This window comes from Passer domesticus, chromosome 1 (assembly GCF_036417665.1).
Source record: "Passer domesticus isolate bPasDom1 chromosome 1, bPasDom1.hap1, whole genome shotgun sequence".
NCBI classification, from domain to species: Eukaryota; Metazoa; Chordata; class Aves; order Passeriformes; family Passeridae; genus Passer; species Passer domesticus.
The window spans coordinates 131761940-131775649 of record NC_087474.1 but is presented as its reverse complement, the minus strand read 5'-3'; the positions used below and the strand labels follow the sequence as shown (position 1 = coordinate 131775649).

The 13710-nt window shown below is 37.8% G+C and overlaps 1 long non-coding RNA gene across 2 annotated transcripts; it reads left to right on the top strand.

The window, feature by feature from the left end:
* Nucleotides 1-9452: 9452 nt before the first annotated feature.
* LOC135289582 (uncharacterized) lies at nt 9453-11591 on the top strand. Of its 2 annotated transcripts, none has more exons than XR_010352334.1 (2): nt 9453-9622; nt 10362-11591. It is a non-coding gene; the product is annotated as an uncharacterized LOC135289582 (long non-coding RNA). The 2 variants fall into 2 exon arrangements; XR_010352335.1 differs by having other exon boundaries at nt 9453-9926.
* Nucleotides 11592-13710: the final 2119 nt, after the last annotated feature.

The window sequence follows — 13710 nt, the reverse complement described above, 5'->3', positions numbered from 1 at the left end:
CTTATATATACAAAAAGGGTTTTCCCAGTGCCTATATTTGATCTCCACATAAAGAGATGGGTTTTCTAAAACCCTTCCCACTATATGTCAACATAAATCAGGGGTGTTTTTCATCTTCAATCACAAATGTAGTATAAATACCTATCTACTTTAGTATTTGTTTATTCATAAACATTTATTTATTAATGAGATACTAAGATGAAATATTAGTGTAAATCTAATGTGTGTGAATGTTCTGACCAGAGTTTCTGCTCTATCCACACTTTCTGCTGCTCTTGTCAGATAATGCCAGCATTGCAGAATGTCATAAAGTATGATTGAAGGTGGATCCTAATGCAATGGACATGACAATTCAGAGTTTCTGCAGGATCTGGTATTTGCTTTGGAAAAAAAAAAAAAAGGGAAATACCAGTATTTAGGCTGTTGCTATTGCCTCTTCAGTACTGGAAAGTTGCAGGATGCACATTCCATTAATATTAATTCGATTTAAAAGCAAGAAAATATACTGGTTTGTTCATCACTGTGCAAATGTTGGTATGGTGGAGTTGTTTTAAACTTTTGTGATGTTTTATGTGCCCTTTGTGAGTCTGAACTGGAGGCAGCCAAAGCCAAATAAGATGTCATATTATATTACCTTTCTATGTTGACAGAAATTAATGTCATTCAATATTAAATATTTATGCAGATAATGTGATCTCTGCATTCAATCTAAAATATCTATGGCAACTCAAAATTACCATTTTCCCTACACTTTCCATAAAAGGTTAATAAACAATCTGTAGACTTGAAATTATATCTCTAAAATAACCAGTGGTACAACTCTGAATGATCAACAGATTCAAGAACATTGTTATCAGCCAAATTGTGAATAAGAGAAGAGATGAAATTCTTCAAGCTATTCATTGCAAATTATTTGCTCAGATTTTATTATTGTAGTGGTGTTAAAATATGCAACATGCATAGCACCCAAAAATGTAGTAGACATCTTTTAAAAAATGAAGACACCAACTCGGAATGCAACTTGGTTAAATTAAAAAGGCTGTTCTCTTACGTCTGACAGTCTGTCGAAAGAGACAGGAGTAGGAAAGTCACAGGAGGACGAAACCTGTGACATTTTCTTTGCTCTAAAAAACTTCTAGGGGTTTTGGGATGGATCACCTACTGGATAGGTCCCAAACCATCCTACAGACTGCAATCTCCAGTGCAGGAGAGCCAGTCTGAACCCTGAGCTCCAGAGTGTGAGATTTTTCCTAGCAAAGGTGACATAAGCAGCCTCTGTCTTTTCTGCCTCTGCCTGGTCTTTCCAAGCACTGCCTTATGATATCTCTCCTTTCTTTTGACACAGAATTTTGTGGCTCCATGTTAAATAATAAACTCAAAGACAAATACAAATAAAATCAAAAAGTCAAAACCAACAAAAAAAATGTTCAGAATACACCAGAATAGCTGTTTGGCACAGTGAAGGTGGGTGTACATGATAAATACAAGAGTGTAAGAACAGACTGAATACCTACACTGAGGCCAAGTCCCTTATGATGCTGAATTGCAGCTCAAATCATGCATGTGAAGGATGAGTACTATCCCTCTCCTTTTAACTTTTTAGACAAGTGATGCCTGAAGTCTTCGTCTTGTCAACATCTGAATTTTCATGCAGAAATCACTTTGTGCTAAATTTCTTAGAGGGCATGATATGTTCCTGCATGATGATCTATGTCCTGGCATTCTCCCATTAGCTTTGCCTGAGCTTTCAGAGCGACCAAGCTTCAGTGGAGTCAACCAAGAAGAATGTGGCAGGCCTTGGCCTTATTTCTATGACCACAAACACCACGTGCCACTTTTTGCCCGTGTCCTGCCTTTCTGCACTCAAAGTGCTAAATCTGAGCTGCAGCTTGTCCATGGGCAAGAGTTGCAGACAGGGATCTCAGATAAACCCACTCACCCTATTCAGGATGAATGTGTGAGTTCTTTGAAGTCAGTCCTTTCAATCAGGGTCTGGAGGGAAACACTGGGAATAAAGAGGGGACTCTTGGAAGCAATGCAAAATGAGGGAAGACTTAGTGAGGGATGGAAGCAGTTTCAAGGGAACTTCTCAACTAGTTAAAGGCTGGTCTGTCATTTGAGGAAAGGCTGGTCTCCAGAAATTACAAACCTGGGACATCTGCCATAAGAAATTAAGGAATTATTACCTCACAGGTGTTTTTTTTTTTTTTTGTGTGGGTTTTTTTTTTTTTTTTTTTCCCCAAGTCACTGCTCAGCAAGCTGATATTTGCTTTGGTGCAACAGAAAATGAGCATGCTTAAACTCCTTTGGATATGGGCTCCACCCATTTTTTAAAAAGCATTTTTCCAATGGTTTTGGTCTCCCTTTTGACCTGCACATCACATGCCTTCCTGATAACAATGCTCTCCAGGTGGCCTAATCTTATCCTGGAGGGGAAATCCATGGCAGAATGCCTCCCAGAATCCTGCTTAACACCCAGTGAGGGCTCAGGCCCATCTCATCACCCAGAGGTCTGGTGAGAGATGGCAGAGGCTGCTGGCTGACATGGGACAGCTGTCTGTGAGACTGGGTGCTCTGCTGGCTCTCGGGGAGTCTTGGCATGTGCTTGCTGACTTGCCCTTTCCTGTTACTCTGACAAGTAGCCCAGAAGTGGATGCTTTTGGGCTCAGCTGGGAATTACACACATTATTCATCAGGCTCTGTCTGCTTAGCACCTCCAGACTCCTCCTGGCTGTTTATATTTAAGAATAAATCCTAACAATCATTGTTCAAAGTACAGGCTGACAGCCTGCAGCATTTTTGTTGAAGAATGCTGGGCAGAAACTGAAAGAGAACAGAAGAGATAACGTGTGTTTGTAAAACAGTCAGGAAAAACCCCTCTGATCCGTGAACCTTCACCAGCAGCAGCTTCCATGTCAGAGGAGAAGAGTACTGAAAGGGCAAGAGCCAAAGGAGAGCAGCAGGGCAGGACCTCGGGGAATGACTAAGCAAATACTTATATAGGGGATCTGTGAGCTAAGCAGGACAAAACTGGTGCATCTCTTTTGATGTCAGCAATGCAGTGCTGCAAGTAATACTAGGATTTAATGTGTATCCATGGAAGAACCCAAAGTGCAAGAGTGATATGCTGAGAAAACTCAGTAGTGTTACTCAAGATACAGTACCTTCTGGGAGGAGCTGAGGTTTCCAGAGACTGTCAAAGAATCATGGAATCAACAATTCACTCTGGAGGGGTCTCAGCAAAACTGTACTCCTGTGGGTGTCTGGGCTTTAACTGAAGGCAGAAACATCATATGGCACCAGGCTTCAGTGTCTGCTGACATTCAAAACAAGGGGAATTTATCTCCTGCTTTATAATGTACTGAACACTTAATTCTTTTTAGTAGTATTCTACAATGTGTATCTCTGCTCTCTCTCATTTTAATCCCTGAGCACAGAAGAAATGTTTATGTTCCCTTAAAGTATGCTGGAAATTTGCAACTTGCAACCATTTTGACCACAGTAATAATTATATTATTTCAGGAGATTTTGCCTGTGGTAATGAAATATTTTTAGACGCTGCTGATCTAGTTTTTGTGGGGTTCCCCCTCCCCCAAGATCCTATGTAAAAAAAAAGTTAAAACTCATAGCACTAAAACTTTTTTTGTAAAATCTGAGTAACTTCACTAATGATAAAAAATTTAATATCTTTGACTATATTCTGATGGGTTTCTTCCTTTGTCAATTAATTCTCAGATGAGATGGCTTTTTTGTCTATGTATAAATAAATACATCTGCTCAAGACCCCATCTTTCCTTTCACTGACAGAACTGATAGTATTGTATTTGTCCTTCAAAATCATGCAAATGGAATCCTCAAGCTCTCGGTATTAAATGCTGGCTAACCTGATTATTTTCTTCAAAACATAAATGAAATTTTTACTATACCCCTCCATTTTCATACCCTTTATAAACTCCTGGCAGAAAAAGAAGAGATAGATATTAAGATACTCGAATCACTTTCTTACTCTGTAATTAGCACATGAAAAAAGAACTTATTGAAAACAATAATTCCTCAGTCATTTGTCTTTATTTTAATTTTGCTTTGAAGCCAACATACTTTCTCTGAGATTTCATTAGCAGCCATTTTGTAAATGGGATTCTCACTAGTAAGAACCAAGTTTGAGTGCTCTACTGCATTAAAATTTAACATTTTTCTATGGCTTAATATAAATTCTTCTTAATGTAGAGAGTATTTTCTGAAATGTTCATAGTTTAAAAGGCTGGATCTAATTAAGAATATAAGTGCCTAAAAGTAAAGTGCTTCAGTACCCAACTCTGAGGCATCTGGCTTCTCAAACCTAGTCCAAAATCTGAAGCTATGAAGCAAGGTTCTGTGCTTAAGGGAAAATTTAAGCATCTTACAAAAGGATCCAAAACAGCCAACAAGGTGTAACAGCAATTTCTAGTAAAGTTTTAAAACCTTCTACAAGGGCTGCTTCTGCCAAAGGGAAGTACCTTAAATGAGTTTTTAAATATTTCCTAAAGATATCTCAATTTCTTAAAAATAATTGAGTGTTACTTTTTCCTCTTTAAATGGATCAGTCAGTGGGGGAAAAAACCAACCCAGACAACCCAAAAAAACCCTTTAGAAACTGTCTTTGGAATAAGGGCTGAAAATCAGGAATGTGTGCTCATGCATCATGAGTCTGCTAGGAGCATAAGCTTTTCTATCTATCTGTGATACCATACTTGGGGGAAGTCAGGCCCTGGAAGGTAAGTAAGAAATGTTTTTGTGCTCTGAGTAGAGGCTTAGCTACTTAGACCTCCATAGAAAATGGGCAGACCTGGCCTATAAGCATATTTGACAAAGATAGCTGGGAGTTCTGTGGTTTGGTATGAACTTACCTTGTCTGTCTGTGCTAGGAAAGTGAAATTTCCTAGTTACAAAAGCTATAGCTGACTACCTAAATTCCCTAACTTGCTTTCGGCCAAGTTATTCACCCAAACCCTATTTGTTGCATTTAATTAAAAGTAGAGTCCAAAATGCTTTCTGGACTGTTCTGCTTTCACACCACAGCTCCGGCAACAGAAGAGACCCTGAGGATTTTTGCTGTTCTTGCAAAGTGAGGAGAGAAGTGTGAACAGGAGCCATGGTTTCCAAGCAAAGCAGTGACTTGCTGTTGCTTGAAGATGTGCAGTGGTATATCTTCTTGGGAATTTTGGAAACAAATGTGTCCACATGGAGCTGTTTTGTCTATCCGGGACCATCCCCGACCAGGTGACCCCAAGTGTTGTTGATGCTGTATTGGCCCCAGATTTGCTCAGGAGAATTAGCATGCCTTCTTACCCCAGGACAGGCTGCAAGATAAATATACACATATGTATTAAAAATTGCTTCAGAATCCTTTCCAAGGGAGCCCTTTCCAAGGGCAGGAAAGCCCTACCAACTCCTCACTGTGAGGTAGAGCAAGTTTCTGGAGATTAAAACACAGCAACAGTGCTACCAAGTCAGCCTTGCCCTGACTCTTTAGCTTCTTTCTCATTCCTCTCTTCCTTGTACTGCCTCTTTTGCCTTTTTTGAAACCAAGTGATACACAAGGCATAAGCAGTGCATATCCATGTGCACTGTGAGGATTCGTGTCTTTCCAGGGTTAGACTCCATCTATAAATTGTAACGATGCATATTTCTGCATGTTGATTTGCTAAGTTTAAAAGTGTAGTCATATGAGAAATAAGCACTCAAATCATATTGTTATGTGCTCGTGGCTGATTAGCTGACTTGGAGTGTAAATGTGGCCATCAATAAAAAGCATAATGAAAGCTTGTTATTTTTAAACATACTTAAGTCAAAGGAAAAACAGTTCAGCATGACTGTAGAAATAATAATTGGTTCATTACCTGTAATCACGTTAGTCTGGTCACATTATCAGAGCCTAATTGGAGAAAGGAGAGAAAAAGGGAGGATATCACTACATACACAGGTATGATCTCTACATCTATGTGCATTTCACTGTATTATATGCATTTCATAAATAAATTTCTAGATAAAACAGTATAGGAAGAATATATATATATATTCATCCTATGCTGTTTTATATATATATATATATATATAGCATGTATATATAGATATATAGCAGGAATGAAGGTGCTGAGAAAATTTTTAAGTACATTGGAGGAAAAAGAAAATGACTTGTTCATGAGGTAAAATTAAATAGAAATAACTTATATTGTTATCCAAAACACCAGAAGTGACACCATATTTTAATAAAAATTCTAGTATAAACAATTTTTGAGAGAGGTAAGGTATGTTATCAGCACATGTCTTTTCCTTGCAAAAAAAATGACACAGAGATGTAATGGGAAGACCTTTATAGTATATTGAGTGGTTTTTACTACTTTTGTCAGTCTTGTTCTCAAAGTTCTTTTTATATCTCTATAGTAAATTGATGGTAAAGATTATTTGCCTGAAAATATCTTGTTGGTTCTGACAACAAACTTGGTCTCTGATGAAGGTTACAAAATTTCATATAAATATTTCATAAACTGCTTCACAGGAACAGCTCCTCTCATTTGTCCATTGCATTTACTACTTGGTTTTGGTTTATAGGAAAAGATTGTACTACAATGCCTTCTAAGCATTAATAAGTAGACCTCATGTAGACTCAACAATCAAGTAGTAGTATCAGGACCAAAAGTCTTCGGGTTATCAGGTTATGCCAACACGTTTTGCAGCCTTGGGGACAGTGCGATGTCAGAGATTTAGGCGTCATCTTCTTTGTTTATTGCTATAAACTTACTGTTTCAGGGAAGGCTGACATATTTGCATTTCTCCAGGCAGTATATGTCTCAGCATGGTAATGCCAGAGTTTGGAAAGGGCAGGAATATGAATTGATTGCTGCTTCTTTGTTTATTATTTCACTTTTATGTATTGTTTCTAACACTGTTGTTATGGGAACCGGTTTCATATAATGATGTGAAGATGTGTAGGACAGAGAGTGGCAAGAGTAGAATACTTTGTTATGCACCAGTTTTTTTTCTAGGATCTGGCAGCAAGATAACAGCCAGATTTCCACCTTTGGCAATACTTTGTCAAGGGGCCATATGACCACCATCTGGTTAAAGTCTGAGTTGTGGAGGACAGATAGTTAGATTTGGTGAACCCAGGCTTTGGTCTTACTTAGTAAAGCACTTCTTAAACTTTCTTCTTACAGAAATGGAGGGATAGTATCTTAAGAAAATAAACAAGATAATGACAGAGAGAGGAAGACCTGCTAAAAAATTATGTATTTGGTTTAAGACCTCTTGCTTTTTGCTTTCTGGAGTGGAACTTGGGGATCTGGAAACAAAATATCTCTCCAAAGTCTATAGCATGTCAGGTGCACAGAGATTTTCATGACTATTAGAAGGCTGCAATATTTAAAAGGCCACAAGGACCAACTAATATTTGAATAAGGTAAGACTCCTTTTTAACTTGGAGTATTCATGTTTATTTTCACTGAGGGGGTTTATAGGAATTATTCCTTCGGACCTGCTTGGGAGCTTAGATCAAAGGACCAAAGTCTCCTAGCTCTAACATTGACCCTTAGGGAAAGAACAGAAAAAATAAGGCAGTTGCAAAGTGATCCTTCCCATGGTATAATTTCTCAGCTCCCAGAAATCAGCTTTTTAGTGATTTTTTTCTGAGCCAGAGGTTGCATCTGGGCTTTCATGTTTAATATCCAATGATGTACATCTCTTCTATGAATTTCTCTAATCCAGATAAAGTTTTGTCCTCTGCCTATTCCTGTAGGCAATAGGTTTCACAATTTCATTATGTATAATAGAAAGAATGCTTCCATTTTTTTGTTTTAAAACTCTTTTTTTTCAGTAAAGCAAACACTGACAGTAATAGCATCTTTTTTTTTTTTTTTAGTGCAAGTGCAGACATACTAGGAGTTTCTGCTGGCAGAGCTGTGATGATTAGGCATCACTTCTCGGCTAAGCCAAAAAGTGTGCTGGCAAAAGTAAGAGATATACTCTGACTTAAGTAGACTTATAGGAAGACAATAATGGAAAACCTGCATTTTCACCACGAGAGATTTTGGCCTGCACTTGTTGTTGAGAAAACCTTTTTTGTAAGTGGAATTTAACTCCCCAAATATTTTTGTTTCAGACATGTATGTGGATCTTTGGCTATTTCTGAGACTCTTGCAGATACCTAACTGGGAAAAAATTACCTCTACAATGACTAGAAGGAGCTGTTGGACAATTATACTGTACTACAGCTACATGAGTTTAACTTGTCACCCTTTGCCAATGTACTGAAATACGACTTCTTCCTCTCTGGTGGTCCTCCTCAGAAACCCATTTCATAAATGAACAACAGATGACATTGGTTCACAAGTACCCAGAGAAAACAGCAATCATGAAATCATGAATCTTCTCCTTCACTTAGAATCCTTCTGTTTATGTCAAGGTACAAGATTGATCTGTTGCTGAAATTACAGTTCTGAAAGTACAGAAAGATTAAGTAAAGAAACTTTATGTATGTTAAAATGTTCTTGTCTTTTATGTTCATGAAAATTATCTCTTAAAAACTCATTTCCTTCCTGTGGGCTTGACACCTCAGAGTTGCCTTTCACAGGAAACTGGTTTGTAAACCAGTTGATTCTCATAACTGGTTTTTTTCTGTTTAGCCTAATTAGATGACCTGGAATTTCTTTTAGGTGTTTTTAGTTTTCACTGCTTTACCTCCAAGACTCATTTTATTTGCTTATTCTACATGTGATCCTTTAAAGTTGCCTTGTTTCAGCCAATTTTAATTAAGTAAAAAGAATTTAAAAAGTTTCTTGATGTACAGCTGCGCACAGAACAGTGTGTGTTTATTTGTGATGATGGCCCGTTCCACCTTGAGTCCCTTGTTCATTTCTGGCTGTTGCATTTGAAAAAACCAAAGGAATTATAGCAGTCCAAAAACAAGTGGCAGGGAAGATCTGAATGTCCATGAATAAAATGATGTATACAGTTACATTTGGGGAGAGAAAATTGTGAGAAAACATGGTTGTTATATATCAAATAATGGACCGTGCACAGAAAGAAAACCAGGCCTTCAAATTCAGTTTTTCAATGCAAGAACCCCCCCCCTCCCAAAAAAACTCAAACCAAAACAAAAAAAAAAGCCCTCAGACCCCCCTCCCCAAAAAAACCCAAAACAAACAAATGAAAAAAACCCTCCAAAACACCTTGGTCAATTAAAGTATTTACTTAAATCAGTTTTCAATTTATTACCTCTCAGCAGACCATGGAGTAATTAATATGCACAGGTTTTATATACAGATATTATGCACAGGTTTCATATACATAATTTATATAATTATTATACAGGGTTTTGTGTGATACAGAGAATGCTCAGGTGTATTGCATGAGTAACAAATAATGAGGTATGTGAGCCCACACCTGTGTCCAGTATAAAGATGTTATGGGTTCCAAACCTTGGGGCTCCCTCCCGTGTAAATGTATTTGACTCCAGGAGGGGCAGAGCTTTCCTGGTTCATTTCCAGGCCTTTAGAAAGAAGCTTTCTCCTTTTTGGAGATTTGGTATTGCCTGCATTAGAGTTTGTTAGCATTTCTTTGGAATGGTAGAGGCACTGAGTAGCCTGTAAGTGAAAGGACGCTGAACTATATCTGTTTCACTGTGGTCTGAAAATGTCTTGGCTAAAAAAGAAATATTTAAAGGATTTTGATCACTGCATGATAAGTAATAAGTTAAAGTAACAGAAAGCTTCTTGAATGATGGAGGTGTCTGTCTGTAAGACAGACTGTGGCACGTGCCTTAGCATGCCCTGTTAGTGTTATGCTGTCAGATAGAGAGCATGTGAAAGAATTGCTTTTCAGCAGAACCCGCATGTGTAGGTGAACACAGTCAGCTTTCCAGAAACAAAACTCTGCAACTCTTCCCAAAGGTAGTACTTTTTGAATTGTCAGATCAACTTTGTGGGGCTCCTGAATGGCTGTCCTGGAGATAGCAATGGTCTAACAAGCAATGCTTCTGTGTTTTCCAGGAGGATTGTATCTGCAGAGAGAATGTGCTGTGTTCCTCTACAGAGACAGAAAACTGGAGAGACTGCTAGCAGAGGCAGAGGCTCTGCACTAAAGCATTTTTTTAACCTTGTTTTTATTTTTTTTTTTGAATGATGATATTTGCACTGAGACTGAACATGACAATACCAATATTGTAGTATATCTGCCAGATAACTTTAGGTACAACCTGTATATTTTGAATAAAAAAAGAATATAGTGACACCTTTAGATTGTCTGAGCTTTCTGGATAGAGCTGCAATGTACTGTTTCTCTATTTGTTTTTTAATGTGTTCTTTCTTTCCAATTTTTATTTGTAGATTAGACATCTTGGACCTCTATTGATACTTCTAGACTGCTTGACACAGGAACACTCCACAAGTAGATTTAGAAGCTGTATGAGACTTTGCCAGTGATTGATCTTCAACTCTGAGAACAGAAGGTTAAAATAGCAGGAATCCTGGATGAATGTCTGTCATTAGCAAAGCTGTCTTCTTCCATTACTTACATTTTGTGTCATTCTTTGAAGTCTTTTCTGAAGAAACATGTGCTGTCTAGCTCACAAAATCACTATTGAAGCTTACCAAAATGTTAACCACTTTTACTCTCCCCTTGCTTTGCTCAGCAAACATAGGTTTTTGAAAGATAAAAGAAAGCAAGGATATAGCAGAGAAGCAGAAATCGGTAGAACTGGCATTAGTTTTGAAAGGAAAAGGAAGAACTCTATTATGTCTGAGTAAAAGCAAGGTGTAAATATTCAAGGTAAAACTATTCAGCCCTTAGACGTGTAGCTAAGCAGGTCCAAGAATTCATTGAATTTAAATTAGAGAAAGCTTTAAATTACTAAATAACCCTTCTTTTCCCCACTGCACTGAATGACTGCTTCTGAATGCTTTCAGCTGTGTAACTAGGCACATCCCATTCTGGCTGACTTGACCAGAATGAGCAACTAAAATGGAAGATCCCACTTTGTAGTCAGCCTCTCAAGGTGTCATCTGGTGCTTAGAGTGGTTCTGACCATGGATGCTCCAGATGCCATGATCTACACTTGATGGTCACTATCAAGGCATCTATGTGATTAAGACAACAAGCAAAGCAGCATTCTTTTATTTTTAGTATAGAGTTATTAGTGTGTGAATCTAAGGAACCACATGTGAGGCTCTGTGATGTGAATAATCAAGCATTCCAGCTGCTTTTGAGTGATCCCAGCACTGACAACTGAAAGCAGGAGGAATTTTTCTCCAGCATAGCACCATTTATGACATCCTGTTATGCAGCCTGAAACGAGCTCCGATGTTCCAGTGAAAGAAAGCTCAACACTTTGTGAGGGAACATACATAATCACTAAGAATTTGGCAAAGTCAAAAGCCAAATCCAGGGCCATTGATTTGACTCTCATGTCTCATCTAATGTCTGCTGTTGTGTTGCTGCTTCTTAAATTATGGATATGTTCTTGGCCTGGTAGAAGGTACAGAATACAGATCTTCTGAAGCACAGCTGAATTAGGGAAAAACAGAACTCTGATGCAGTTTCTGGTGTTACAGGGTACATCTATGCTTTGTTCTCTGCCAGCTCAGAAGTGCAGATAATCAGAAGTTTTAAAGAATTTTTATTATAAAAAAGCATCTCAGGTTCTTGCATTCCCGGCGCAAAAACTCATGAACTATACAAAAGCTCGTGAACAATTCCCAGACTTTCACCTAAAATTATATTCACACAAGCCTGATTATAAGGGAAAGAACAGATAACACAGATTACATGTTAAGTAGGAGTCAACAAAAGAAACTTACATCACTGGCATCGTGTTTTCCAGACTTATGTGTACTTTGTTGATTTATGGTAAAAATGCATGTGGCTATAGTGTTCGCTAAAGCATTCATTGCAGATAAATACAGAATTAGAGAATTGATCTCAAACCCACTATTTTCATTATTTGATCAAAGGAATTTGATGATTGAGTGACATAAAAGGGGCAAGGTATTTATAGGACTGAAATAAACTGTTCAGCCAGTGATTCTGCTCCCCTGCTACTTAAAGCAAAAGGGTCATATAGTATTATTCAGTGGAAGCTGGAGCTGCTCATGATTAACATGTAAATGTTATTAGATCACTTTCCCCTATATTGAGTCTTAGTTCTGAAATGCTACAGAAAATTTTGCTGCAGGCAAATTAGGTTAATGGCAGACCTATTCCTTCATTCCAAACTCAAACTGAACAGTCTTCCTTAGTCCAGCATATCCTCAGCTTGTCCAAACCTTCTTTGAGACAAGGTAGTTCCTCTTTATGTTCTCTGGCAATCCAGTTTTACACACAAGCTGATTAAATAAACATAACAGTTTCTGTAGGTGGTTGTGTTTAAGAAAGCACATGAAAGCTGTAGGATGCAGGAGATAACATGAAAGTGAGAATGTCTGTCTCCTAGAGTAAAGATGTGAAATCTTGTTCAACAGCAAGCTACCTGAAGAGCTCAGCATTATCTCCAAAGGAAGAAATGAGATCATCACAAATTCTTTTGTGACCAGTACATATTGTTTTGGTAGTTATAGGAGACTAAAACAGGGGGTGAGCTCTCACCATTCCAATTAATAAGGAAAGCTATTCAGAAAGTGTATTGTGATTCCAATCATCATATCTGACACTATTAAAAGCAGCTTGTTTCACCTGATGGCTACTACTTTACATGCTTTTATTCAAAACATGGCTGAATGAAGAATCAACTCCACTTTCCAGCATAAGCATAACATCATTGTTAATGAAATTTTTGTTGGTTTTGGTGACATATAGCTCTTAAAGGGAAATATCCACTTTTTACAGTACTTCTGTCACATCTCACCTGAAGATACAAGAATTTTGAATTATTTTATTAATTCAGTGTGTAGCATTTCATTAATTTTTTCCCTCATTTTTATGGCTTACATAATATATATAGCACATGTGTCTAGATTTTTCAGGATAAATACCTGCAGACATTTTGTATGCAGTAGAAGGAGATACTGGAATGAAATGGAAGAAGTGAGTAACAAAATTAACTTCTCAACCTTTTGCATGTTTTGGTCCACAACTTGGTTCTGCTTGCAATGCAGCCAGAACTTTAAAGAGGACAAACCTGATGCCTGCCCTTAAAAAAAACCAAACAACTAAACAAAAACATAACAAAAAGCCCCAAGAGTTTCACATATCTTCACGTTATTTATGTATTTATTTTGGGAAAAGAGAGCAGTTTGTCAAACATTTAAGGTTGACAGGCAAGTCATGTTGTTGCAATGCAGGTAAACGCTGTCATGAGTGACACTGGCTGTGTCACTATGTGCAGCATTAGCCTGGGAATTTGAGAAGACAGGCTCATGAAAAAAAAATGAATGTTGTCAGACAACCCTGCATTTTTTATTATTAAAATCTTGAGTGAATTTAGTGCTCATGAAAGTGAGGGACTAAGCTTCTCTGCACATCCCTTTCAATAAATCTCAGTTCTGACCTGCAGCACCTTTGCTATTCTAGTTATGGGCCTTGAGCAGAGATTGCTCACTATGTCAGATTGTGGGAGATTTGTGAAATGGATAGCTGAAGACTTAGATGAGGCCACTGAACATATTCTTATTTGTGACCCAACCATGACTTAAGCCCAAACCCTCAAAGATGATGGGTAGTCACAAATTAAGCATATATCAC